Consider the following 27,636-nt stretch of genomic DNA (forward strand, 5'->3'; position numbering starts at 1 on the left):
GAATAAACAGCAGCACATGAGTTAAGTACCCATGCTATAGCCATGGAAGAAAAGCCAAAAGCGTTGCTAGAGTGAGTCAGAAGGTAAATTGGTGTTATGTTCACAAGCAGGACATTTACACTCAGAACACTTTTCCTAGTCCCTTCACAAGGAAAACAAAGCACAAGTACAACACAAATTCCCTATCAGTACCCCATTCAGGCACTTAGACACACTGAGAGAAAAGCAATAAGGCAGGTAGGTTATCATGAAGCAAGCTTAATCATTACACTGACAAATACAGTCCTACCTGTTCCTACCGTAAAGCTTTTACATCCTAAAAAGATTAAAGTTTACACAAGCAGTACATAAATTCTCACAAAAATAACTCCAATTAAATTAACAGACACAGATAACTAGTCTATGCAAACACTTCCAAGTAAAATTCCTAAACCTTATGGATTTTGTTGCACACTTGGGGGGCATACATTTGTTGTCCCACTATTTCCTTGTAAATTGCTTTTCCAGTCTCTCTTTCCAGTCTTTTCTCAACTCCTCTGATAGATTCTTATAGTTATGCAATATTTGAAATGCCCTACTAATTATCCTCTTTTTAATGGCAGCTTCTGTTCTAAATCTAAAAACTCTACCGCAGCAATTCTTTCACTTATGACTCCCCTGTCCCTTTCTCTTTGCCTATACTCTGGTTATCAGTCCCTGAATATGAAAGCAGTCTCTAACGTACACTCCAACTGTCTTTTTTGCCTCATTCCACTCTTATTACATTTCCCTCTCTAGTTATTTTCTCCCAATATCTTGGTTCCTTTACCAGATTTCCCCAGTAAATTCCATACTGCTCTAGCCTATTTTCTGTACACATACCATACTTGCAGTCACCCCTACTGGTAAAATCTCCTTTCTACCCTCACACGTTGGTTTAATTCTTAGAATACTTTCTGCAGCTTTATGAATATGAGGGGCTTTATGGTAGTTATTATTCTCATTAAGGATCTGAATCCAAATTCCCAGTCTCTCCTTATTTCTTAAACCTCTTCCCCAACCGCATCATCATCATCATAATCCCTTTCCACTTTGAATTATAACCTTCTGCTTGTGATATGTATATAAGCCTTAACTGTGTAGCTCAAAAATAACCCTCCAAATCAGGTAATTCTACACCACCTTGTTCTACTGGGAAGTGGGAGGTTCAACAATCCCATTCAGCTCGTCGTTTCTTTCCCTTCAAGATAAACTCATTCAACGCTTCATTAATAATCCACAACTTTTCCTCTGGTTCATAAAAATATGCCTGACCTGTATACAAAACTAAAGAGACTAAAAACATTTTCACTGCTTGTACCTTACCATCCAGATCCATAAACAACAGCTTCCAGTTTCTCAGCTTTTGTATTATTTTTTGTTTAAAGTCTCTTCCCACATATCCTTAGCTGCCATAACAGAAGTCTTTTTAATCCATACTCCTAAATACTTCATTTCTTCACGTCCCTATCATTATATGTCATGAGCTGGTACATAATTTACGGCTATAGCCTTTGTTTTATCATCATTCATTTTATATCCTGAAAAGAACTGAAACTGTCTCAAAATGTTCCACAACAATGGAAAACCCGTTTCTGGATCTGTCAAGTACAAAATAACATCAACTGTGAATAAAGCCAACCTTTCTTGCATAGGTCTCAACCTCTTAAGAGGCTAATGTGGAACACAGACCCTAACAATCTGTGACAAATGGTCAAAATGTGGAACACCCTATTTTCGCACTGCACGAAACGTGCCATTGCCATGGAGCATGGTAGAACTCTAAAATTCAATAACACACACTTCTCAGATCCAAAAATCTTTATTTGATAATCTACAATACCATAACCACACCATAAGTAAATGAAACAGAACTGTACAAAAATAAACATCACATTTACTACATTTTGTAAACAGACATATTGCAATTCACACAAAGTGTAGACCAAGTTAAACAGCATCCTGTCATACGTCAGATGTTGACTTATTGTATGCTGCTGTGGTTTTCTTGGCAGCCTCTAAAACACGTTTTGGCAGCTTAATATCACAGCAGTCCAGTTCTTCATTCATTTTAACTGTCAACAAAGAGTTCAGAGTTTTTACACTCAGAGATTGACGGAGTTCAGTATTCACTTTCCGCACCATACTAAATACTCTTTCCGCTTGTGCATTAGAGTGTGGCAAGCAAAGTAGACTCATCATCAGCTGCTTAAAGAGTGGCAGTTTCCCTTCAGTGCAAAGGTCCCTCAGAAGGTCTGCCCAGTACTTTGACACACATGAGTGGGGCCCATCTACTGAGCCTGTCAGATTCCCAGTGTCCTTGATCTGATATTGGGTAAACTCGTTGATTAATTGTTCAGCCTCAACATCATTTTCACATACACCCAGACAGAAGTCAACATCTCTGACAAGTCCTGAAGAAATGTCCAATTTTTGGCTGGATTAATAAGTAATGCAGCATCTTTCAGTACGTGATCCTACATGGGAAACTGTTTCAGCATTTTCTTCAGCATTGCAGCATAAAAAGCTGCAACTTTTTTATAAAAGTTAAATTCAATGACTCTGCCGGCAATATCCTCCTCATGGCTGTTCATGTACTGCTTGACTTCACAGCCAATACGCAGTTCACCATTTGGTAGAACACAGCTACTGCCAGTCAACACTGACACATCACTGTTTGATTAGTCTGACAGCAGCTGCAGGTCTGATGAGTCTGCCAGCGTACTGCTGCAGGAGTTTATGCACAGTGGCATGCAGTGTCAGTAGCTGACTTTCTCTGCTCTGAAGCTGTATGTTGAACTCCAATAAGGGTTCCAGTGCATACTTAAGAAATATAAAAATCAAATGTACTTCATGACTATGCAGGTTTTTAGAAATTAAGTCAATCTTAGCAGACCTTGGCTCTGCAGACAGAAAATACGAATTTAGAGCTGGCCACATGTCCATGGTTCTGTTAATAACCTTACCAAGACTGAGGTGCATGTCTAATGATCTTGCGGGGGTCAGTATCTGTGAACAAAGCAAATTCCTGCAGTTTTTGTTGTCTTTGTGCACTGGAACTGAAATGGCAGTAAACATCTGATATAAATTCTTCAACTGGTGAATGTAGTGCTTTTACAGCAGCCTTACTGTAGAAATCTGCCAAGTGGCAGAGACACCCCATGTTTATAATTGTGGGCTTCATCTCCTTTAAACGAGACAGCACATAATTGTGTTTTCTAATCAATGAGGCAGCATTGTCTGAAGAAAAGCCCACAATGTTGGAAAATGAAATCTTATCACATTTTTGCTTGCCTTTTATTCAAGGTAACCAACAAGGATGACTAACAGTTTGTCATCTCCCATGTCTGTGCGTTGGTCCATATACACACAGAATGATGATTTCTGGCAGGCTGCTGCAGCATCATTCTGGTAATGAGGCCCCAGAACATCCCGTGCAATGCATGCTGCCTTCGTTGCTTCACATGTAATTTTACGGAGAACATCCTGATCCTCTCTACATATATCTCTCTATTCTTCATAAATTTCAGGATGTGTTCTCCTGCTGCAAATGATAACTTGTGTTTAGCAAGGAGAGACACAAAACCAACCTCTGCCTCAACCACCTTTGTACTTGCTAAACTCTGAGGTCCAAAGAAATCCACCACAGATCTTCCAGCTGCATGCTTGCAATTCTGCTTGTGTTTCTCACTGTTGGCATGTTGTTGCAGATCATGTCGGTCCCCGTGATGGATTGTGAAATCGACTACAGAACCAGAAAGCGTTCCGTACACAAAATGCAAGTAACTGACAGAGAAGCTAGAACGCTGAGTCCACAAATCCCAACTGTGATGAAAACCACCTAAACGAACCACCAACAAATGCAACCAGCTCCTAAAAGTGGAGTGAATTTATGACCCCATTCCTTGATGACATAATTCCTCATATCTTTCATCATATTCCTACAGCATCCCCTTTCTTTAAACAATTCAGTATTGAAGTCCATTTCTTCTATCATCTCAGCATATTCTGATGTCATTCTTATTGCTCTTATACATTGTCCCTTGTATACAACAACTTTCTAGAATGGTTACTAGTGTATTCCAAGTAGCTGTTGGAAAATGTGCTTTTCCTATATATACGGGACTTGAATCGTTTGTTTCCATTGGATATGTACGTAGTTTTTTATAATATTGGTGGATATATCACTTTAAATTAATTCAAAATATCCACCATCCAGTTTTGGTGAAAATAGTGGTATTTAAACTGTGTAAAAACTGTATCAAGATGTTCTGATGAAGCTCACTTTTATGTGGGTGAAAGCGCTTAACTTTAAGTAATAAACTGAGATTTTTTAGCCAACGCAATTGCTGATTGCATTTGTTGATGGATTGTGAAATCCGTGTTACAAATCTTGCAGAAGGCAAATTTCACTCTGCGCCTACTCATAGAAAGCCAGTCAAAGGCACTTGCCCAACTTGGCTGAAAAATTGTGTATCTTCTCTTCTTTGGGGTGCAATCTGTATCTACATCCCTGTCCTCACTGTAATCTGGGTAGTTTGTACCTAGCAGGTTTGTAGCACAGTGGTGTTAAACAATGAAACAAATGGGGCTATAGTGCAGAAAGGAAAATTAGAAAATGTCCTCAATAGCAAAGATACAAGACAATAGGGTCATAACCTACGCATATCACTGGAAGTTTCCTGACTTTGCACACTCTTCTCTTGCTCATCTCTGCTCCTTTTGTTTACTATAAAGGCCTGCATGCTTCACTTCCTTGCTTCAACGACACTTTCAATTCTCTGGTGCACACTTGCCCACCTAACCAGTGTTGCAGAAGGGAAGAGTGACTTTCATGGCATTCAGTATTCAAAGCACCCTTGATTATATCTCAAAATCCATGCCAAGGATAAACACATCCAGGGTAACAAAGGTACTTGCAACATACATCATGACAATACTACTTGCATTTTACATTCACCACTTTAGATGTGTTCTACCCTGTCCTACAGCCAGGTGTGGGCCTGGCAAAGATGCCTAAAAAAGGTACTTAAAACCAGGGCCCCCTGTACTTTTACAAGAATGTGCCATTTAAGACATCATGCCATAGAACAGTGAAGACCAAAGAATGCAAGATCAAGTTACACAAAGTTCTACCAAAAACAAAACTGGATACTTTAAAGCATCTCATTACTATAGCTCACTTCTAACATGCATCCTGACATACCTCTCAACCTCTTAGTGCAAGAAAACTGGACAAAGCCCAACATAATAGAGGGACAAGCAGCAGGGAGACTTTAAATATTGCTCTCATAAAGTTGCTAGAACAGGACCTGACTTGGCATACAGTTTCTCGAAAACAAAAAGGCAATTACTTTCAGAGATGTACTAGGGGACAAACAGCAGAAACATACAAACACTTTAAATATTGCTCTTATAAACCTAGAAAGAGTCTAGAACAGGGCCTGTCTTGGCACACAGTTTCTCCCAAAAAAAAAAGACAATTACTTTCATGGGCATACTAGGGGACAAGCAGCAGAAACATACAAACACTTTAAATATTGCTCTTATAAATCTAGATAGAGGATAGAACAGGACCTGGCTTGGCATACAGTTTCTCCAAAAAAAAAAAAAAAACGCAATTACTTTCAGAGACGTACTTGGGGACAAGCAGCAGAAACATACAAACACTTTTAAATATTGCTCTTATAAACCTAGAGGATAGAACAGGACCTGCCTTGGCAGACAGTTACTCAAAAAAAAAAAAAAAAAAAAAAAAAAAAAAAAAAAAAAAAAAAAAGGGCAATTACTTTCAGAAACGTACTAGGGGATATAAGCAGCATACAAACACTTTAAATATTGCTCTTATAAACCTAGAAAGAGGCTAGAACAGGACATGTCTTGGCATACAGTTTCTCCAAAAAAAAAAAAAAAAAGGGCAATTGGACAAGCAGCAGAAACATACAAACACTTTAAATAATGCTCTTATAAACCTAGAAAGTTGCTAGAACAGGACCTGTCATGTCATACAGTTTCTCCAAAAAAAAAAGGCAATTACGTTCAGAGACGTACTAGGGGACAAGCAGCAGAAACACAAACACTTTAACTATTGCTCTTATAAACCTAGAAAGAGGCTAGAACAGGACCTGTCTTGGCATACAGTTTCTCCCAAAAAAACAAGCAATTTTCAGACATACTAGGGGGACAAGCAGCAGAAAAAGACACTTTAAATATTGCAGTTTTAAACTTAGAAAGTTGCTAGAATAACAGGATCTGTGTTGGGATATAAAATTACTATCTATCACACTTCAGAGACTTACTAGGGTCAAGCAGCACAAAAATACTGACACTAAATATTGCTTACACACTTAGAAAGTTGCTAACATATCAGGATCTGTGCAAGCATACCTCTTCTAAAGTGAAATATTTGCAGCTAAAAGCTTAAAACACTTACCTCTGCTCTGCCTATATACACGGTACCACTTCAGCTCAATACAATCCAATGACTCCAGCACAAATAATCCAAATCCACCACGGTACAAAGTTGATCCTCCCGGTTGTCGAGCAGCAGAAAGATAAACCTCAGTCTTCTGTTCTGATACAGCAAACTGACTCCTCTCGCTGAGTCGCCTCTCCTGGCAGGCAGGCTATCTTCCAACTCCACGTCCCGTCTTCTCCCCCGATTTCCGATCTGCAGCCGCTCCTTCCTTCCTTCTTCCAGCCAGGTGTTCTTTCCAATCCCAGTTGAACCTAAAAAGTAAAATCCCTGATTCCTGGAAGCCTTTTTCAAGCCATTATTTTGGAGCGAAAAGGCTTTCAGGAACATGACTGGCCTGTATTTGGGAACTCTCATTGGCTCCCGTCCTCCTCAGACTCTCTACTTGATTGGCTCGTAGACAGAGTTCGCAATTGGCTGTAAATGCAGTCTACGAGCCAATCAAAAACTTTGGGGCACAGCCAACGCGGAAGGGCAGCAGAGCTATGCATTGGTTTGTATACCACAATGCCAACTAGCAGTAATTGCAATACACAAACCAATCAGAAGCCTTGTAGCAGAGCCACAGCTGTTCAATGCGGAACAGCGGAACAGTGGCTTCGCTCTTCATTAAATGCAGAACGTTCTGCATAATCCGGAGCACTTGGATGCTCTGCTTTCTTGATTACCATAGCAATTATATTCTTGAATTTCTGAGTCTCTTATTTTCTTTACCAGTGGCTCTAAATATCAAGCACATAACAAAGAGGAAGAACACACCATTGCCTGGCTCCTCTCTTCAAACACAACTTATCGGAGAGGAAAACTCTCACTTTAATTCTTGCCTCTGATTCTTCATATACCATCGTATATCCTCCTTATTAATCTTACTGAATCAGGGAATCAAAATTATTCCATTGCCGTACTCATAAAATCCTAGCTTACTTTGTTGAATGCTTTCTCTGCATCAAGACACATCAACAACAGTGGTATCTTCTTACATTCTGCGTCCCTATGGATCATCTTTCTGTTAATGTTGTCACGTTTGCCTCCCCTTCACAACATCACAATGATCCATACCTATCAATTTTGGCAACACCTTTGCCATGCATTTAGCAAGTATTGACATAAACACTTTATAATCATGGTTTAAAATTGAAATGGGTCTATATCAGGTTGGGACTGACAAGTCTTTATTCTCTGGTTAATAAAGACACCACAGCTTTCTTCCAAGATGTTGGTGCTTCCCCTCCTTTAAAAAATTAAACTAAATCTTCAGATCGTTTTACTTTCTTCCTTCCTAATTTCCAAGCTTCCACAAAAATACAATCTGTTTCTGGACACTTCCCTGGAGATTGATTATACATCACTATCTTCATACATTTCTTCAGAAATCAACTCTCTTTTGTTATATTTTCTCTTCTACGCCCCACTGATACATCCTCACTGTTGCAAATCAAGTTTCAGTCCCGCCTGTAAGTAATATTCCTTGCTGAAGGTTGATTATTTCTTCCAACATTTTCTTAAGCTCCACAACAGCAGTTTTTGGTGGAATAAAAAACATATGCATACAAATTAAAAAAACATATATATCCATCAATAATAATCTCACAAATACTTTCTTCTTATAACCTGTTCCAACTCGCACCATATACAAACGTTTTTAAAAAATTAAAATCTACCAGCCTTGCTGCAGATAATTTACCATCAGAATTTCTTAAAATTGCTGCTGAAGCTATCATATACCCCATATCAATCCTTATCAATCGCTCTATTATTGAAAGCTATGTCCCACTACTCTGGAAAATCTCCTACGCCACTCCTCTGCATAAAGATGGAAATTCTAAAGAACTCACAAACTAAAGATCAATTGCCATCCTTTCACCCCCAATAAAAAAACTTGAAAAATTTATTCATACCAACTTCTAAATCACCTTCTAGCCAACAACCTCTTATCTCATACTCAACATGGTTTTTGCCCCCACCATAGCACCACAACAGCCCTAAGTTTTACAAACACTATAAATCAACACAGAAGCAAAAACAAACTTGTCTCTGAAATTTTCTTGATCTCTCTAAAGCTTTTGACACAGCTTCACACCAGAAACTGCTATTCGAGCTAGCCACACTACCCTATCATGGTTTCGCAGTTACCTAACTAAACAACAACAAGCTGTTAGGTGGAAACAAGAGCTATCATATTTAGTTTCTGTTAATACTGGAGTCCCACAAGGTTCCATGTTAGGTCCCCTCCTTTTCAATATATTTACAAATCAACTGCATCATTACACTCCTCTAGCCTCAGTTATACAGTACGCAAATGATTCTACCCTCATATGTAATGCATCTTCCCTCACTCAGCTAGGGGAAAATCACACAACAATCCTTTCTAGAAGTAGAATCTTGGCTAAACAAATCTAACCATGTCTTGAATCCAAGCAAGACGAAGGTCATGCTTTTACTCTCCAACAAATCATCCATACCTCCAACCTCTTTCCATATATATTCCTCTAACTACACACCCATAACCCCCACTTCACTAACTAAGCTACTAGGTATTACCAATTACCACAAACTGAAATTTGACAGTCACCTTTCTCAATCCATTAAAAAAGCACATATTAAAATGTTCTCTCTCTAACAGATTAAGCCATTTCTTACAGATTGGGCATCACCAGAACTCACCTCCTATCTACTCTATTCTATGCTTCTCCGATCTTTACCACATTTAGCAAAACTGAACTTTCCAAACTTGAATTCTGCTATAACAAAATAGCTAAGTTTGCCACCAATTCTCCACACAGGTCTCACCATTGCTCCTCCTTACAAGTAAATTGGTTAGAACTCCCCCAACACCTGACCTATACTCAACTCATTATTACTCACCTCTTAGTATATCAGCCTGACAGAATCCCAGCATTTCAACACCTAATCCAACCTTAAACAAATGCTCATCAACTCTGTTCTATACATAAAACACTCTTACAAGTCTCCAAAAGCAACAATAAGGCCGGGCAATCCCTCTATCCCCACCACATCTCTAAAATCTGGAACACTATTCCCCAACATATCTTAAACATCACATACATATCTCTGTTCTAGAAACACCTAAAAGACTACTTATATAGCAACTGGACCTGCTCCTCTATTAACCCAGGATTGCTTCTTCCAGGTATGACTTATTTCCTGCTTACATACCTGATGTTTTCCTGTTTTTTAACCCCTCTCCTCTTTCTGTTTTTATACTAACCTGACTAAAACGCTAAACATACTTTCATATAGCTTCTATGAAAACAAAACAACTAATTCCTTCTTGTAAAGTTCATTATATCACTGTATACTATTTCTTACACCTACAGTTTTGATGTTATATCTAAGATGCCTATTGTACATTTGTATTTTTTTTCTTTTTATGTTATTGTATTTGTTCCTTTTATATTAATGTCTATGTAATTTGGATTTCTGGAGCTTTTCTCCCCGGGCTTCCACTGAAAATGGCCTTATACCCAGATGGACTATCCCAGTTAACAAATGTAAAATAAATAAATAAATAAATAAATACATATGCCAGAGTAATCCTCCTCCCTTGCCAATAGCTTCTTACTACCACAAATCTACTACTATTGTCTCTTTTTTCTCCTGCTTTATCACTATGTTGACATATTTTTTCTTTGGAATGGCCTGAGTGAATTGATCTCCCATTTCATCAAATACCTTTCTAAAACTATGACTTTTTTGATGTTTACGTATAAATACTCTATAGATGAGATAGACTTTTTGGATGTTACTGTAACAAAGTCCGATTGAGGGGATGTACATACGGCGATAGCTTTGTTACCTCACAGGAAGAGATTCTCCTGTTCGATTCTCGGCTGGGCTTGGGAGTGCCTCCTGTGTGGAGTCTGCATGTCCTCCCCGTGGTTGAGTAGCGTTTGAAAGACATGCGTGCGTAAATGGGTATGCCTTCTTTGAAGGTTGGGCTTCGAGCTGGCACCTCTGCGTTTCGTAAAAATCTACTGTCAATCATTAGCGGACCGGAGTTCAACTGTGGCGACCCCTTACCGGGAAAATCTGAAAGACAAACAACAACAAATTACTAGCTAATTTAGGAAAAAGAGTAGGAAGAATGCACTCCTACACAAGAGTAGCATGCATCCACGGCATGTTGCCAAGAATGTAAGCAGAGATCAGGTTTTGAGAATGATGCGGTTGCACAATGATGACACACAACTTGGGGCAGCTTTAATGGAGCTTAAGAGTGATTTCCTGAATAGAAGATATATTGAGAAAGAAACTGATATTAATATCACCCAGCTACTGAAGGAGAGAGATACTAGGAGTCAACCGTATTTCTCTGAGCAACCTCCCAGACAAGTGTTTGAACATGGGTGTGCTAATGCAGGAACAATGAGGGTTCCTATGGCCTTCTCGAGTGATGTCAATGGTTTTTGTGACATCATTAAAAAGAAATGGGGTTTACTGGAAGCGTGTGAGGAGGTTAAAGAAGTGGTTAGTGAGAGTCCTAGGTTTTCATTTAGGAACAATCTTTTATTGAAAAGACAATTATGTTATAGGTCAAGACTGAGTAGGATATTCTCTGCCTCACAAAGACATGATACGTACCCCTGCAGAAATTTCACTGCCTGTGAATATATTTATACAGGTACGAGTTTTAGACATCCACAGACAGGAGTAATGGTTGATTGCAAGTTTTATGCAGACTACAAAACTAGGAATGTGATTTATTTCAGTTCTTGTGAGGTCTGTTTTGTGTTCTACATAGGTAAGACTAATCGATCTTTGAGGGAATGCATCCATGAACATGTTGGAGATATCAGGAACATTAAAGAGAACAGTGCTTTAGCACGTCATGTTAGAGTTAGTGGGCCACAACATCGTTTTAAGTTTTTTGTGTTGGAAATTGTGAGAGATAACATTAAACAAGATGATATTAGGAATAAGACCGAGCTGGCTGAATTACGCTGGATTATGTTTTTTAATGCAGTGAAGACACCATGAATAGATGTGGCATCTATTAAACCATTGTTGCATGCACGGGCACTCCCCCATTGATGTTTTTTTTATATATATTTTTATGCATGAAACATTTTTGAGATGTGTGGTTTTAAGCTGCTGTATTTCCTTTGTAAAATGTTTTACTAAGTGCTGATAATGTGTTAGCATTGTATTGATCTGTGTGTCTTTAAGAGGATGGAGTTCTTAATTAATTTGACTAACTGATTGCTTTTAAATGGGGACAAGAATGCTGCTGTTACTTGAATCTGAAGAAGTGACTGTTAGTCTGTGAAAGCACTTACTCTGTTCTTATATTAAAGTTTTTCCTTTAGCCATGGTGATTCTGTTTGTTTTTTATTTTATGTATTTGTGCTTCTGTACCGTTTGACAGAATCATTTCCAGGATCTGTTTTTTTATCTACATTGCTTGTAATGTTTTAATGTAGGCTTTAAAACAGATCCTGGAAATGATTCTGTACCATTTGACAGAATCATTTCCAGGATCTGATTTTATCTACATTGCTTGTAATGTTTTAATTAATGTACACTTTTGATTTCTGGAATGTGTGTGATGTCATTATTTGACTGTGTATTTTAAAACACTTATTTGGAAACTTTGTCATTTGCCAAAGAAGTTCCAACAATTTTAATAGAATGAAAGTGCTAAAAAATATTGTTGCCCGTGTTTAGTTTATCAATATTTTACTAAATAGTGCTAAGGTTTGCCCACCGGAGCATTACAGAGGTTTAATAAGCTGCCACTCAGTTTGAGTTAATTGGCCTTAGCAAAGTTCTCAACAGGTTTGGATTTTAATGGGGGTTCTAGGATTTTTTTTTAATATTAAAGCAGATCTTTTTGTGGTCAGATCTTATCAGGAAGAAGTTAATTCACAAGAAGGAGGAACATCCACCACTGTTCGTGAGTACTAGGTCTAGGATATTTGTACCTCCAGTTGGGGAGCTAACTAGCTGCTCCATGGTGTTTGCTTTGACAAAGTCCGAAAGTCTCTGAGCAAGTGAATTATGGGTAGTATAAATCTCCCATTTTATGGAGAGGTAATTGAAATCACCCATAAATATGGTGTTTTTCTGGGGTCTATATTATATCCTCGAACGCTTAAAAAAGTGAACGATGATTGATCAAACTTATTTTCGCGAAACTGCAAAACATCGATGCAGCAGAAACTCAAATTTTTTCCTAGAAAAGAATTCGGTTGTCCGTTTCTGTTGCTTCAGTATTTTCAGTGTTATGGTGGAAAGTTACCGGTTGGATTCAGGTAAGTGTGCGATTGTGTGGATGTGAGTGTTAGGGTGATTTAGGTGAGTTAGGATTAGGGCTTGGGTTAGGTGTGTGTGCGATTGAGTGGAAATGAGGGTTAGGGCGGATTTAAGTGAGTTAGGGTTAGGGAGCGAGTGAGGTGAGTGTGCGATAGTGACGGACCTTAGGGTTACGGTTTGGGTTAAGGTAAGTAGGTAGTTAGTGGTGTGTGCATAGTTTAGTGTAGGGTTAGGTATCAGATTTCAGGTGTATGTATGTGGATTTCTGTTTGTTTGGTGTGCTTGTGTTTTGTGTATGGGTTTTGGATCAGCGATTTTTTCTCAGGGAAAAAAAATTGCTGATCTGACAGTTCGAGATTGTAAGCTTTTGCTTAAATTAGGTCAATCCAATATCTGTCAGCCTGAGAAGACATGGACAACAGGCCACAATGCTTTGCCAGAAATGGTCTGCACCGGTCTCCTCTACGCTTTTGCATACTAACAAGGGAATTAGCCACCACTATTGTGCCTTTCTTAGGCAGTGTCAAAATAACCAACCTCCCACCATAACAAAATCCTTTCTAGATAAACTCAAGGTACTGCTGCTTAATCCTAGGAGTCTAAACAAGAAACTGCAATCCTTGGAAGCACGCCTCATTTTGAAAGATGCTGATGCCTGTGCAGTCACCAAAGCATGGATCAAAGGCACAGAAAGCACCCTGGCCATGCAGGGCTACATTCCCTTCTATATATTCAGACCACAAACTGAGCATGACAGAAACAAAGGAGGAGGTGTATCCATATTCATTACAGATAAGTACACCTCAAGACTGGTCAGACAGTATAACCCTCTTGAGCCACTCCATGTCCAATTAACTATAGGCAAAGCCCCCTAGCACATCATAGCTAGCTATAGGTCCCCCACCATGAAACAGGAAAAGCATACCACATACCTGGATTTACTGGTGTCACTTACCATACACCCCAACACCTTACTCATGGGTGATTTTAATTATCTCACCATCAACTGTGAAACATACATGACCACATACATGCTGGCTCAGAGGTTCTTGGACTTTGACAATGCAAATGCTCTAGAACAGCTAATCACCACACCCACAAAAGGCTCAAATGTGCTGGACTTAGTACTGACTAACATGGGGCAGTATCCCCCACTGTGTGATGTCCTCCCTGGTAAGAACGGACCATAAATCGACCTTGTTCAATGTAATTATAAAACCAGATACCCCATCAAGTTAAAAAATGCTTAAGAATTTTTCTAAGACAAATTGCCTCCTACTAAGTTATGGTATAAGAAGTTTCAAAGCCCCCTCAAATGCAAATAACATGGACTACTATGCAAAGGTGTACACCAATGCCCTTTATAACCACTTAAGCAGTTGTATAGAATCAGCTGTACTTGACCAGATTAAAACCAGGTCTTGCTGATAGAATAAGCCACCCTGGTGGCCACCTAGTATAAACAAGCTATACAACAAGGGAAATAATCTAACGTCCAAGAACAAGAGGGAGTTGGCTGAGCAAAGGAAGAAATCCCTCTCTAGTTTAAACAAACAAATTAGAGATCTTGTCAAGTCCTTCAAAGCTAATCATGAAGCAAAAATAGCCCCCCTAGCTAAGGATAATAACAAGTTTTTTTTAACTATGACCAAAATCTAAAAGGGAATACCCAGTTATGTGCTGAACTGGTTATAGATGGCACCACCCATATTCAACTGGAGGTAATAGCCAACCTGCTAGCTGACAGATTTGTCAACAACATAGTAATATCATTCAACATACCCAGTAGAACCAATTAAATGAATAAAACATTTCAATGAAAAATACAATATATTTATGAGAAGGGATCCTAAGAAAAGGTCCTTGTTTAAAAAAAGTCCTTTAAAAAAATTGGAAAATATCAAGAACTGTATAGAGGATTAACTGTCTAGCTCTGAAATACCCCCTTCAAATCAAGTAATCCCAAACTATCTTGTTCTCTTGGAAGGATGAACTCATCCCACTTGACTCTTTCCCTCTTCCCCTTCCAAATAAAATCATTCATCTCCTTATTAATTGCTATCCACAACTTGTCCTCTGGTTGATGAAAATATGCCCGACACATGTATAAAACTAAAGACACTAAAAACATTTTACTGCTTGTATCTTGCTATCCTTATCCCAAAAGCAGAGCAGTTTCTCGTTTTTTGTATTATCTTTTGTTTAGTCTTTTCCACATATCCTTAGCTGCCATAACAAAATCCTTTTTAATCCATCCATCACCATAGGGGATACTGAGAGACTATATTGACTGGCGGCTGTGTTGCCATTGATACACTATTGCCCATGCTTCATTACAACATTTGTCATGTTGCTCATACTTTCCCCTGACATACATATTTGTACTCCTACAGTCATGTTATGTGGATTGATGAGTACCACTTGGGGATCTGCAGAGCTGGTAATTCACACAGTGGCTAGGTCTTGTACTGAACAACAGTACAATTTCACCATTGTACTACACACATGCACAGACAAGTCATAGCAAATAGAAATGTGACACTACACACAACCCTGTACATCCTAACATGGGGACATGGTCTAATGCTGTAGGCACAAGTACCTCACATGTCACAGCAACATATTTACTGTTTGACTAATACAAAACTGTGTAGCACTATGACAGGTCATATATCACCACAAATATTTTCTTTGTTCTTTACCTCCCTTTGTTGCTATCTTTTTGTATTTTATTTGCTGTTTGCTGTTTTATATCCATTTAGGTTTTCATTTTCTGTGCATCTATCACAGTAGTGTCAGTGGCGTGACCCAGGTCCTCAGCTGCTGTTAGGCTCAGTCTTCTCCTGGCAGCGCTCTACCAGGATCCAGCCTTACCACCCCATTGGGTGCAGTGGAAGGCAGACTGGTTGCATCTCCTGCTACCTCTGGTGGTCACTCACTGGAAGGGAGTGCTATTGTTCTCCTGGGTGGCACTGCCAAGGGTGAACAATTTGTCAGTTGGCAGAAACCAGCAGAGGTGGTAGTGCAGTTGGTTGACGAGAGGCTGGAAGGCCACATTGGTGACCTAGATATGGTTCTTACCTGGCTTCAAGAGTTGCACCACTGCATGGCTCTGCTTTAACCATGTCAGGCGAGGCCCATTAAGGAGGACAATAAGGGTGATGACTGAGATCTCCCTCAGTTGAGCAAGGCAGTGTAGAAAAAGTAGGTCTATACTCACCTCATACTGGAGGCCCCTTCCTCGTGTGTTGCCTTTCTTTTGTTTGTTGTCCAATCTTCACCACCACCACTAATGTCCTCCCTTTATCTTGTATCCATCCATCCACATCTCCCTTTGTCCTGATTTTTGCACATGGGGACAGGGTGCCACTTCACCAGTGGCAATCATCTAGAGCCAAGGTTTACACCGTCAGATGGCTAGACCTGCCGTGGTAATTCTTCCACACCACACACCTGCACCGCTGGCCAACTGAAAGTGTCCAATTTATTTAATGCATATCGTGGAATGTGGGAGGAAACCGTAGCACCAAGAGGAAAACCATGCATACACAGGGAGGACATGAGGACTCTGAACAGAGGGCACCCCAGCTGGGAATCGAACTGGGGAACCTCTTGCTGTGAGGCAAAAACACTTATTAGCCACTCCACTGTGCCACCCATCTGTATGTCTGTCTATAATTCCACTGTCACCCAACAAGTGTTATCACCACCCCGGTCAGTCTTTGTCTGTGTTAGCTAAGGTAAAGGGTACTAGAAAGACAATTTTCCAAGTAAGAAACTTAATTTCACATTTAGCTGCTCATTGAAAGGGGGAATGTATTAATGCCTGCAGTACCAATTTCAGATCCCATGGTGGAGTAGGGTATTTAAAAGGTGGTCTCAGAAGAGTGCCTCTCAAGAATGCTTTGCACAGTTTAGCAGAGGCTACTATAGAACCTTCAAATCCAGCATGAAAATTAGATATTGCTGTTAATTGAACCTTGGTGGTAGAGGAGCTTGCCCCAGAGTAAAGCTAAAAATTCAAGTATGTTATGTATCGGAGCTCAGAAAGGATCAATATGATTTTGTTGTGCCCAGTAAACAAATATTTTCCATTTACTTGAATACAGATTTCGTGTTCAGAATTTATGGGAAGATAAAAGGATATGGGGGACAGGGAAAGAAAGCATTGGTTGTCTGACTATTAATGGAATTGGAGAAACTGGGCCGTAAAGCTTGAGGTTTGATATGTCTGGGTGAATCATGCTTGTCGGGTGAGACAGGAGGTCCAGAATCAAATCCGTATTCCAAGGTTGGTAAAGTAGATGAGGCCACAGGAAGAGAAACCAAATCTATCGATGCCTTTAAGGTGCAATGAGGATGACTTTGCTCTTCAACCTGGCAGCTTTCTGCAGAAATTTCAGAATTAATGGAATTGGTGGGTGTAAAGCCGACCAGGAGGCCAATTGTGAAATAAAACACCTCTCGGTGATTCCCCTTGTGGAGATTAGGGAAAATTAGCTGTGGAATTTGTTGTTTGGGGGGAGAAGCAAAAAGATTGCAGCAAGGCGCTCCCCATTGACGAAAGATCAGTTTTGCCACTTTCTTGTTGAGAGACCACTGGTGAAGTAGAAAAATGTACCTGCTCAATTTGTCTGCTATCACACTGAACTTCCCTGGAATGTGTGTTGCTATGAGAAAGCTGTTGGATGAGATCATCCACTGCCACACTCTGAGTACTTCTTGACACAACAGGTATGATATGGTCCCTCCCTGTATGGTGATGTACCAAACTACTGACATATTGTCTGTCGGAATAGCAATTGTCCCTAAAGGGAGAGCATTCTGGAAGGCCTAGAATGCTAACAGCTTCGTTCTCATCTCCAGGACATTTATATGTAAGTTGGCCTCTTCGGGGGACCAAGTCCCTTGGACTGTTTTCCCCAGAATGTGCCCCCCCACACCCCAACTAGGAAGCGTCCGTGGTCACTACGGCCTGGGGTTAATGGAGAATGAATGGACGGACTTGTAGAACCTGATCTGATTGAATCCACCTCCTGAGATCTCTCTTGCATGCCTTAGTGATTCTTAATTGTGCTGACATGCATTGGTGAAGAATAGACCACTACGTTGCAAACATCCATTGAAGAATCCTCATGTGGAAATTGGCTAGAGGTCTAAGGTTATTGCCACTGACACTGATCCTAGCCAGAAGGGCTAAGCGAGCTGAGATCTTGGTACTGCAAGTCATCTTTATGTGATAGTACACATCCTGAAGGTCTATTGAGCATATCCAGTCAACCTTACCCAGAAAAGTGAGAAAGGACTGAACCGTGACCAAACTGAATTGTTCAGGTTGCTGAGATCCAAAATTGGTCTCCAGTCCCCCGTTTTCTTTGGCACTAAAAAGAATCTTGAGTAAGTTCTGAATTCTATCTTGCCTGGCGGTACCTCTTGGATGACTCCTTTTTTCTAGCAGCATTTGTATTTGAATTTCTGTTTCTTTCCTCTGACTGGTTGGAATATCAGCAAGTTTCATAGAGTTGAAGGTGGAAGGGAAAAGGGTATTATATAACCTCTGGGAAAAATCCTCTGCACCCAAGTATCGGTTTGTTATGGCTCTCTGGTGCAGGGATAATCGACCCTCCTTTCAGGAGTGCTGGTAGGGTCTGTCAGAGAAATAATCTCTGGACCCCTGGTTTTGCGGGTCTCCTCTGCTGCGGGGACATCGTTCTCCATTAGAGGACCCCCTTCTGCCCCATGGACCCTTCTCTGTGTGCGTCCTGGAAAGGACCCTAGGACTTTCTGAACCACATCTTCTGACCACCTCATCAGAAAGGGTCTTTCCATCCTTCTCACACCTGGATAATGTGTCCTTCACTTTGGGACCAAACAAGGAACTGCCATCAAAGGGAACACTGACAAACATGGACTTGAAGGGCTCTGCCAAATCTCATACGCACATCCAGGCATGCCTCCTAATGGAAATGCCTGAACCTGCAGCCTTTGAGGCACTTTCGGCTGCATGCGAAATAAGCCTCATAGATGAATTTGAGATAAATTGAAGGGTAGACAACTGAGAAGCCACAGACTTTTCAGCCTCTACAAAAAAATGATTCCTGAAAGGGAAGTTGAGAGTTCTTTGATCAAATCCTTCTGCGACCTAGTAAAATGTGCCAAACAGTTCAGCGACCTAAGGACAAAAGTCGCTGAAGTCTAAACACACTTCCCAAAAGTGTCCACTGCACTAGACTCTCTTTTAGGGAGATAAACAGAGGAACTCTGTTTGGAAATTTCCTTCTAGATGGCCGCCGCCATGACCATGGCATCCACAAGCAACCCTTTAGCCCAAAATTCCTTCCCCATAGGTGGAGCTAGAATCCTATCTGGCCTTCTCGGTTTTGGTTCATTTGCATCAGACTTTTTCCACACCCATAGATTGAGCAAATCAATGAGCTCTTTTCGGCGGGTGGAGTAACCCACCAGGTAGATGAGTCAGCTCCGAACGCCTCCCGAAATACTGACCCCTCAGATGAAGGGTTGCTGGGAGTCCAACCACTTCTCTTGTTTCAGGATCTGAAGGAGATCCCTGAATGAGATGTCTTCTGGAGGTGATTGTGGGGACCCTTCACCTTCATCGAAGTCCGTAACCTCAGTGACTTACTCTTGCTGAGATTCTAAGTGCCTCCTCTCACACTTTTTCCTAGGGACCTCTTTGGTGGGGTGTTCCAAGAATGCTTTGCACAATTTAGCAGAGGCTACTATAGAACCTTCCAATCCAACATGAAAATTAGATATTGCTGTTAACTGAACCTTAGTGATAGAGGAGCTTGCCCCAGAGTAAAGCTAAAAAATCAAAACCAGGGTACTCAGAGTCAACTTCAGATCCAACGATAAAAGTCAACCTCAGATCCGAGCCTGATGGACCCAGATCCAGGGACTCTGAAGCAACCAAGGGAATCAGGAATGTGTGTGAGATGGTGGAGTGGTTGATGGATGGGCTTCCTGACCTGAACCGGTAGGAGCCAATAACACACCACACCCATCTTGATGTGTACTAAGAGAAACTTCCTCATCATCTGATCCACATCTTCTTTGGCCAAACTCCTAGATGAATGAGACAATGCCAGGTAGGGTGATTTAGTATGGCACCTCTCTAGAAAAGGGGAAAAAGGGAAAGCAAAGTATTAGGTACAGGATCAACTGATGGGAATATCGGGTCCTAAGCAAATATACAGGATCCTGAGCAGTCGGAGCCAACAGTTTCTTAGTCAGATCTGAGGATGTAGGATCTGATGACCTCTTTCTCCTCAGATCCAAGGGGGAAGAGGTCTGAGAGCTCCTCAAAATTAACTTGGTCCCTCTTCCTGGAAGGCTCGGAAAATGCAGTCAAGGAAATAGAAGGAGCAGGAAATTTTGACTCCTTGGACTTCAGCTTGGGAGACTGAGCTGCTGCAATAGCCTCTCTGAAGGAAGAAGGCAATATACCTTTCAAGAATAATTTATTTTTTGTATCCACCAATGCACATGGATTAAAGTTATGGCAGATGGTACAGTCTTCCTGAAGGTGTTGCAGACCTTGGAATAGACACAGAGACTGTAGGCATCCAAAGTAGGCAACTTGTGCCCACACTTCAAACACATTTTAAAACCAGAACAGCCCTTCTCAGCCATTCCTATGACAAAAGAAAAACAGATGAAGAAGTTCTTTTTTTTTTGTTAATCAGGAAATAGAAAAGAAAAGGAGATAGTGATTACCAAAAATAGTAATGCAGGGTACACTATTGTGTAGAAGAAAATAGGGAGAAAAATATATCAACAATGGTAATAATAGAAATACTAACAGTACAAGAGTAAGGGAATGATAGAAAAAGACAGATTATATGGAAAAATTTAACGTATCTGAAGAATTCAGTGATGAATCTCAAGAGCTATGGCAACCAAGCCTTACGTGAAAATCGGCAAACGAGATCTGAGTTATGTTAGGGGTTGGTGCATTATGGGTGAGGGAGAAGGTCAAGAGCTTTTGGTTACCATGAGCTTTAGAAACGGTTGAGTCAGATCAGATCCTTACTCAACAGCTGACGAAAGAATGAAAACTGACAACATCAGATGGTTTGTATCCAATACTGTATATTTTGTCCACCTCATTTGTTAGGACAGAGTCCCCAGCTACCAAAAAACAGAGATGTCTCATGGAAGGATATTCTGGAGGATGACAAAGACTAATATGAAGCCCAAGACCTAGACTGTAAATACAATTTATAATGGGATATAAACGTATGCAGCATGGACCAAGTATCCACAGCACAAATATCAAAAACAGGAAAGCTAGAAAAGAAGGCTGTGGAAACCTCAGATGCTCTAGCAGAATGAGCTTTAGTACTGTAATGTAATGGCAACCCTTTAACTTTATAAACACAAGCAAGACAATCGGACAGCTCAAAAGGGTGACTTTTAAAACACCATTTCCCAACTTAACAGGAGAAAAGAAAATAAGCAGTTGGTCAGTTCTCTTAAAATTCTTAGAGTAGTGTGAGAAGAATTATAATTGATGATGAACATCTGGAAAATGCAAGATTTACTTCTCTTTACTAAAAAATTAGGCAAGGATACTGGTAAATTAATGGTCTGATTCAAAGTAAAGTCTGAAGCCACCCTGCGAAGAAAGGGATGGTTGGTGTGAACAGACATCTTATTTTTGTGAAATATCAATAAGGGGGCTTACCAGAAAGAGCCCAGAGCTTTGAAATATGTTGCGGTAAGGTGACTGCCAACAGAAAAGGCATTTTCCAAGAAAGAAACTTTAACCCCGCTGTAGCTGCAGGTTAAAAATGGAATTTTCTTGAGTCCTGGAATAGGAAGGTAATATCCCAAGGTGGGACAGAGTCTCTCCAATGAGGCTGAAGAATAAAGACACCCCTCGAGAAAGCCTTAGATAACTTCAAGGAATCAATGAGGTACTATTTCCTCATACATGAAAATTGCATATAGTTGCTATGTGAACCACGATGGTAGAAGTAATTTGCACCTACCCAGAAAAGACTTACTAAGAAATCGTAAACAGAAGGAAGTGAAGCCAAAAAAGGGTCCATGCCCCTGACGGAAGCACAGATGGAAAATCTCTTCCATTTGCTTCTGCATACCTTTCCAGTAAAAGGTTCCTGGAGGATGTCCGGATATGAAGGACAGGGAAGGAAAGGCTGATCTTTCTGGTCATCATTGGAACTACAGAAACCATGCAATTAATTTCAGGGCTTCTGTGTCCAGGTGAGACTTTCTGAATGGATGAAAGATCAGTTCTGGAAGAAGTTCCATTACCCAGTGAGGGTGTATCAAGTGAGGCCACAGAAAGGGGAACCATATCCCGTCAGGCCATAAAGGAGTAATGAGGATCACCACCGCCTTACACTACATGTCATTCTGAAGGAACTTCATTATGAAAGGAGTGGGTGGACAAACATAAAAGAGACCTGGAGGACAAGTGTGGATCAGAGCATCCCTTGGTGGCTATTCCTCTTCAGGAATCATAGCAAAGTAGCTGTTGCATTTGGAGTGGGATGGGATCGCAAACAGATCACAGCATGGACACCGACTGTTTGAGAGACCACTCATGAGGAAGTAGAATGGACCTGCTGAGTCTGTCCCCTAAAACACTGGCTCTCTCAAGGGATAGGCGCTGCAACCAGAAAGCACTGGAAAGACATCGCCCAATGCAAAAGCCTCATGGCTTCTTGACATAACAGGTACGAGCATGTTCTCTCTAATCTGTTGATGTCTACATCTGTTTGTTTCCATAAAAATATCTCATTCATCCTGGCTATGGTCTGATTTAAAGAAAATTCTTCCACAAGAGGATAAGTATTAATAGTTCCTCTCAACAAGAGTTAGGTTTGAAAATCCATAGGTGAAGAAGCCCTATTTCTATCAAAGTCAGAATCATCGGACACTATTTCTTCAGGAATTACTTTACAGGTGATTTCCCACCTGTAATGGCTTCTATGTACCAGAATTCACTGCCTGTAATGTCAGTCTTGTGAAGGTAAGAAATGCACCATTCTTAATTGTAAAGAAAAATTCAGATGAATAAAATTTCACATATATTTCTTATAGGAGTTCCTATGGAAGAAGACTGATCTGAAGGCGGAATGTCTGCCTGGTCTAAAGGTCTCTTGCCCCAAGAAGGATCTCCTTGAGTGTCACCCAGACTTACAGAAGATAGTTCTCACATGCCCGTTTTGGAAAATTCAACATCCGAAAAGGACAACGGTAACCCCTGGTTTGTGATGGCCGAAAGGGCTATAACAGAGGAAGCTGAAAAAGTGAGTGGTTTGACAATCAATGGCCACTGCAGGTTCACACACTGTCAGCTGAGGCACAGACTAAGCCTGTGATAACACCAAGGACTCCCTGGTAAGAGATTTGTTTTCTTTCTAGGTATGACGGGAGAATAAACAGCAGCACAGGAGTTAAGTACCCATGCTAAAGCCATGGAAGAAAAGCCAAAAGCGTTGCTAGAGTGAGTCAGAAGGTAAATTGCTGTTATGTTCACAAGCAGCACGTTTACACTCAGAACACTTTAATTCCTTATCAGTACCCCATTCAGGCACTTAGACACACTGACAGAAAAGCAATAAGGCAGGTAGGTTATCATGAAACAAGCTTAATCATTACACTGACAAATACAGTCCTACCTGTTCCTACCGTAAAGCTTTTACATCCTAAAAAGATTAACGTTTATACAATTCTCACAAAAATAACTCCAATTAAATTAACAGACACAGATAACTAGTCTATGCAAACACTTCCAAGTAAAATTCATAAACCTTATGGATTTTGTTGCACACTTGGGAGGCATACATTTGTTGTCCCACTATTTCCTTGTAAATTGCTTTTCCAGTCTCTCTTTCCAGTCTTTTCTCAACTCCTCTGATAGATTCTTATAGTTATGCAATATTTGAAATGCCCTACTAATTATCCTCTTTTTAATGGCAGCTTCTGTTCTAAATCTAAAAACTCTACCGCAGCAATTCTTTCACTTATGACTCCCCTGTCCCTTTCTCTTTGCCTATACTCTGGTTATCAGTCCCTGAATATGAAAGCAGTCTCTAACGTACACTCCAACTGTCTTTTTTGCCTCATTCCACTCTTATTACATTTCCCTCTCTAGTTATTTTTTCCCAATATCTTGGTTCCTTTACCAGATTTCCCCAGTAAATTCCATACTGCTCTAGCCTATTTTCTGTACACATACCATACTTGCAGTCACCCCTACTGGTAAAATCTCCTTTCTACCCTCACATGTTGGTTTAATTCTTAGAATACTTTCTGCAGCTTTATGAATATGAGGGGCTTCATAGTGGTTATTATTCTCATTAAGGATCTGAATCCAAATTCCCAGTCTCTCCTTATTTCTTAAACCTCTTCTCCAACTGCATCATCATCATCATCATCATCATCATAATCCATTTCCACTTTGAATTATAACCTTCTGCTTGTGATATGTATATAAGCCTTAACTGTGTAGCTCAAAAATAACCCTCCAAATCAGGTAATTCTACACCACCTTGTCCTACTGGGAAGTGGGAGGTTCAACAATCCCATTTAACTCGTTGTTTCTTTCCCTTCAAGATAAACTCATTCAACGCTTCATTAATTATCCACAACTTTTCCTCTGGTTCATAAAAATATGCCTGACCTGTATACAAAACTAAAGGGACTAAAAACATTTTCACTGCTTGTACCTTTCCATCCAGATCCATAAACAACAGCTTCCAGTTTCTCAGCTTTTGTATTATTTTTTGTTTAAAGTCTCTTCCCACATATCCTTAGCTGCCATAACAGAAGTCTTTTTAATCCATACTCCTAAATACTTCATTTCTTCACGTCCCTATCATTATATGTCATGAGCTGGTACATAATTTATGGCTATAGCCTTTGTTTTATCATCATTCATTTTATATCCTGAAAAGAACTGAAACTGTCTCAAAATGTTCCACAACAATGGAAAGCCGGTTTCTGGATCTGTCAAGCACAAAATAACATCAACTGTGAATAAAGCCAACCTTTCTTGCATAGGTCTAGGCTAATGTGGAATACAGACCGTAACAATGTGTGATAAATGGTCAAAATGTGGAACACCCTAATTTCGCACTGCACGAAACGTGACATTGCCATGGAGCATGGTAGAACTGTAAAATTCAATAACACACTTCTCAGATCCAAAAACCTTTATTTGATAATTTGCAATACCATAACCACACCATAAGTAAATGAAACAGCACTTTACAAAAATAAAAATCACATTTGCTACATTTTGTAAACAGACATATTGCAATTCACACAAAGTTTAGACCAAGTTAAACAGCATCCTGTCATACGTCAGATGTAGACTTATTGTATGCTGCTGTGGCTTTCTTGGCAGCCTCTAAAACACGTTTTGGCAGCTTAATATCACAGCAGTCCAGTTCTTCATTCATTTTAACTGTCAACAAAGAGTTCAGAGTTTTTACACTCAGAGATTGACGCAGTTCAGTATTCACTTTCCGCACCATACTAAATGCTCTTTCCGCTTGTGCATTAGAGTGTGGCAAGCAAAGTAGACTCATCATCAGCTGCTTAAAGAGTGGCAGTTTCCCTTCAGTGCAAAGGTCCCTCAGAAGGTGTGCCCAGTACTTTGACACACATGAGTGGGGCCCATCTACTGGGCCTGTCATTCCCATTGTCCTCGATCTGATATTGGGTAAACTCGTCGATTAATTGTTCAGCCTCAACGTCATTTTCACATACACCCAGACAGAAGTCAACATCTCTGACAAGTCCTGAAGAAATGTCCAATTTTTGGCTGGATTAATAAGTAATGCAGCATCTTTCAGTAAGTGATCCTACATGGGAAACTTTTTCAGCATTTTCTTCAGCACTGCAGCATAAAAAGCTGCAACTTTTTTATAAAAGTTAAATTCAATGACTGTGCCGGCAATATCCTCCTCATGGCTGTTCATGTACTGCTTGACTTCACAGCCAATACGCAGTTCACCATTTGGTAGAACACAGCTACTGTCAGTCAACACTGACACATCACTGTGTTTGATTACTCTGACAGCAGCTGCAGGTCTGAGGAGACTGCCAGCGTACTGCTGCAGGAGTTTATGCACAGTGGCATGCAGTGTCAGTAGCTGACTTTCTCTGCTCTGAAGCTGTATGTTGAACTCCAATAAGGGTTCCAGTGCATACTTAAGAAACATAAAAATCAAATGCACTTCATGACTCTGCAGGTTTTTAGAAATTAAGTCAATCTTAGCAGACCTTGGCTCTGCAGACAGAAAATACGAATTTAGAGCTGGCCACATGTCCAGGGTTCTGTTAATAACCTTACCAAGACTGAGCCATCTAGTAGGTGCATGTCTAATGATCTTGAGGGGGTCAGTATCTGTGAACAAAGCAAATTCCTGCAGTTTTTGTTGTCTTTGAGCACTGGAACTGAAATGTCAGTACACATCTGATATAAGTTCTTCAACTGGTGAATGTAGTGCTTTTACAGCAGCCTTACTGTAGAGATCTGCCAAGTGGCAGAGACACCCCATGTTTATAACTGTGGGCTTCATCTCCTTTAAACGAGACAGCACAGAATTGTGTTTTCTAATCAATGAGGCAGCATTGTCTGAAGAAAAGCCCACAATGTTGTAAAATGAAATCTTATCACATTTTTGCTTGCCATTTCTTCAAGGTAACCAACAAGGATGACTAACAGTTTGTCATCTTCCATGTCTGTGCGTTGGTCCATATACACACAGAATGGAGATTTCTGGCAGGCTGCTGCAGCATCATTCTGGTAATGAGGCCCCAGAACATCCCGTGCAATGCATGCTGCCTTCGTTGCTTCACATGTTATTTTACGGAGAACATCTTGATCCTCTCTACATATATCTCTCTATTCTTCATAAATTTCAGGATGTGTTCTCCTGCTGCAAATGATAACTTGTGTTTAGCAAGGAGAGACACAAAACCAACCTCTGCCTCAACCACCTTTGTACTTGCTAAACTCTGAGGTCCAAAGAAATCCACCATAGATCTTTCAGCTGCATACTTGCAATTCTGCTTGTGTTTCTCACTGTTGGCATGTCGTTGCAGATCATGTCGGTCCCCGTGATGGATTGTGAAATTGACTACAGAACCAGAAAGCATTCCGTACACAAAATGCAAGTAACTGACAGAGAAGCAAAAACACTGAGTCCACAAATCCCAACTGTGATGAAAAACATCTAAACGAACCACCAACAAATGCAACCAGCTCCTAAAAGTGGAGTGAATTTATGTCCCCATTCCTTGATGACATAATTCCTCACATCTTTCATCATATTCCTACAGTATCCCCTTTCTTTGAACAATTCAGTACTGAAGTCCATTTCTTCTATCATCTCAGCATATTCTGATGTCATTCTTATTGCTCTTATACATTGTCCCTTGTATACAACAACTTTCTAGGATGGTTACTAGTGTATTCCAAATAGCTGTTGGAAAATGTGCTTTTCCTATATATATGGGACTTGAATTGTTAGTTTCCATTGGATATGTACGTAGTTTTTTTTATAATATTGGTGGAGATATCACTTTAAATTAATTCAAAATATCCACCATCCAGTTTTGGCGCCAATAGTGGTATTTAAACTGTGTAAAAACTGTATCAAGATGTTCTGATGAAGCTCAGTTTTATGTGGGTGAAAGCGCTTAACTTTTAGTTATGTACTCACCATAACTTCAGATGTTTGGGATCCATCTCGCCTACATTCTGACTGATGGGTTCGGAGCCGATCCCTCGGCTCTGACTCGGCACGCTTATGCCAAAGAGCGAAGTCTCTTATTGGCTGAGCTTACTATATCCCAGGATGCAC

Source organism: Protopterus annectens, chromosome 2.part2, assembly GCF_019279795.1.
Source record: "Protopterus annectens isolate FY-2018-M chromosome 2.part2, PAN1.0, whole genome shotgun sequence".
Taxonomy (NCBI): domain Eukaryota; kingdom Metazoa; phylum Chordata; order Ceratodontiformes; family Protopteridae; genus Protopterus; species Protopterus annectens.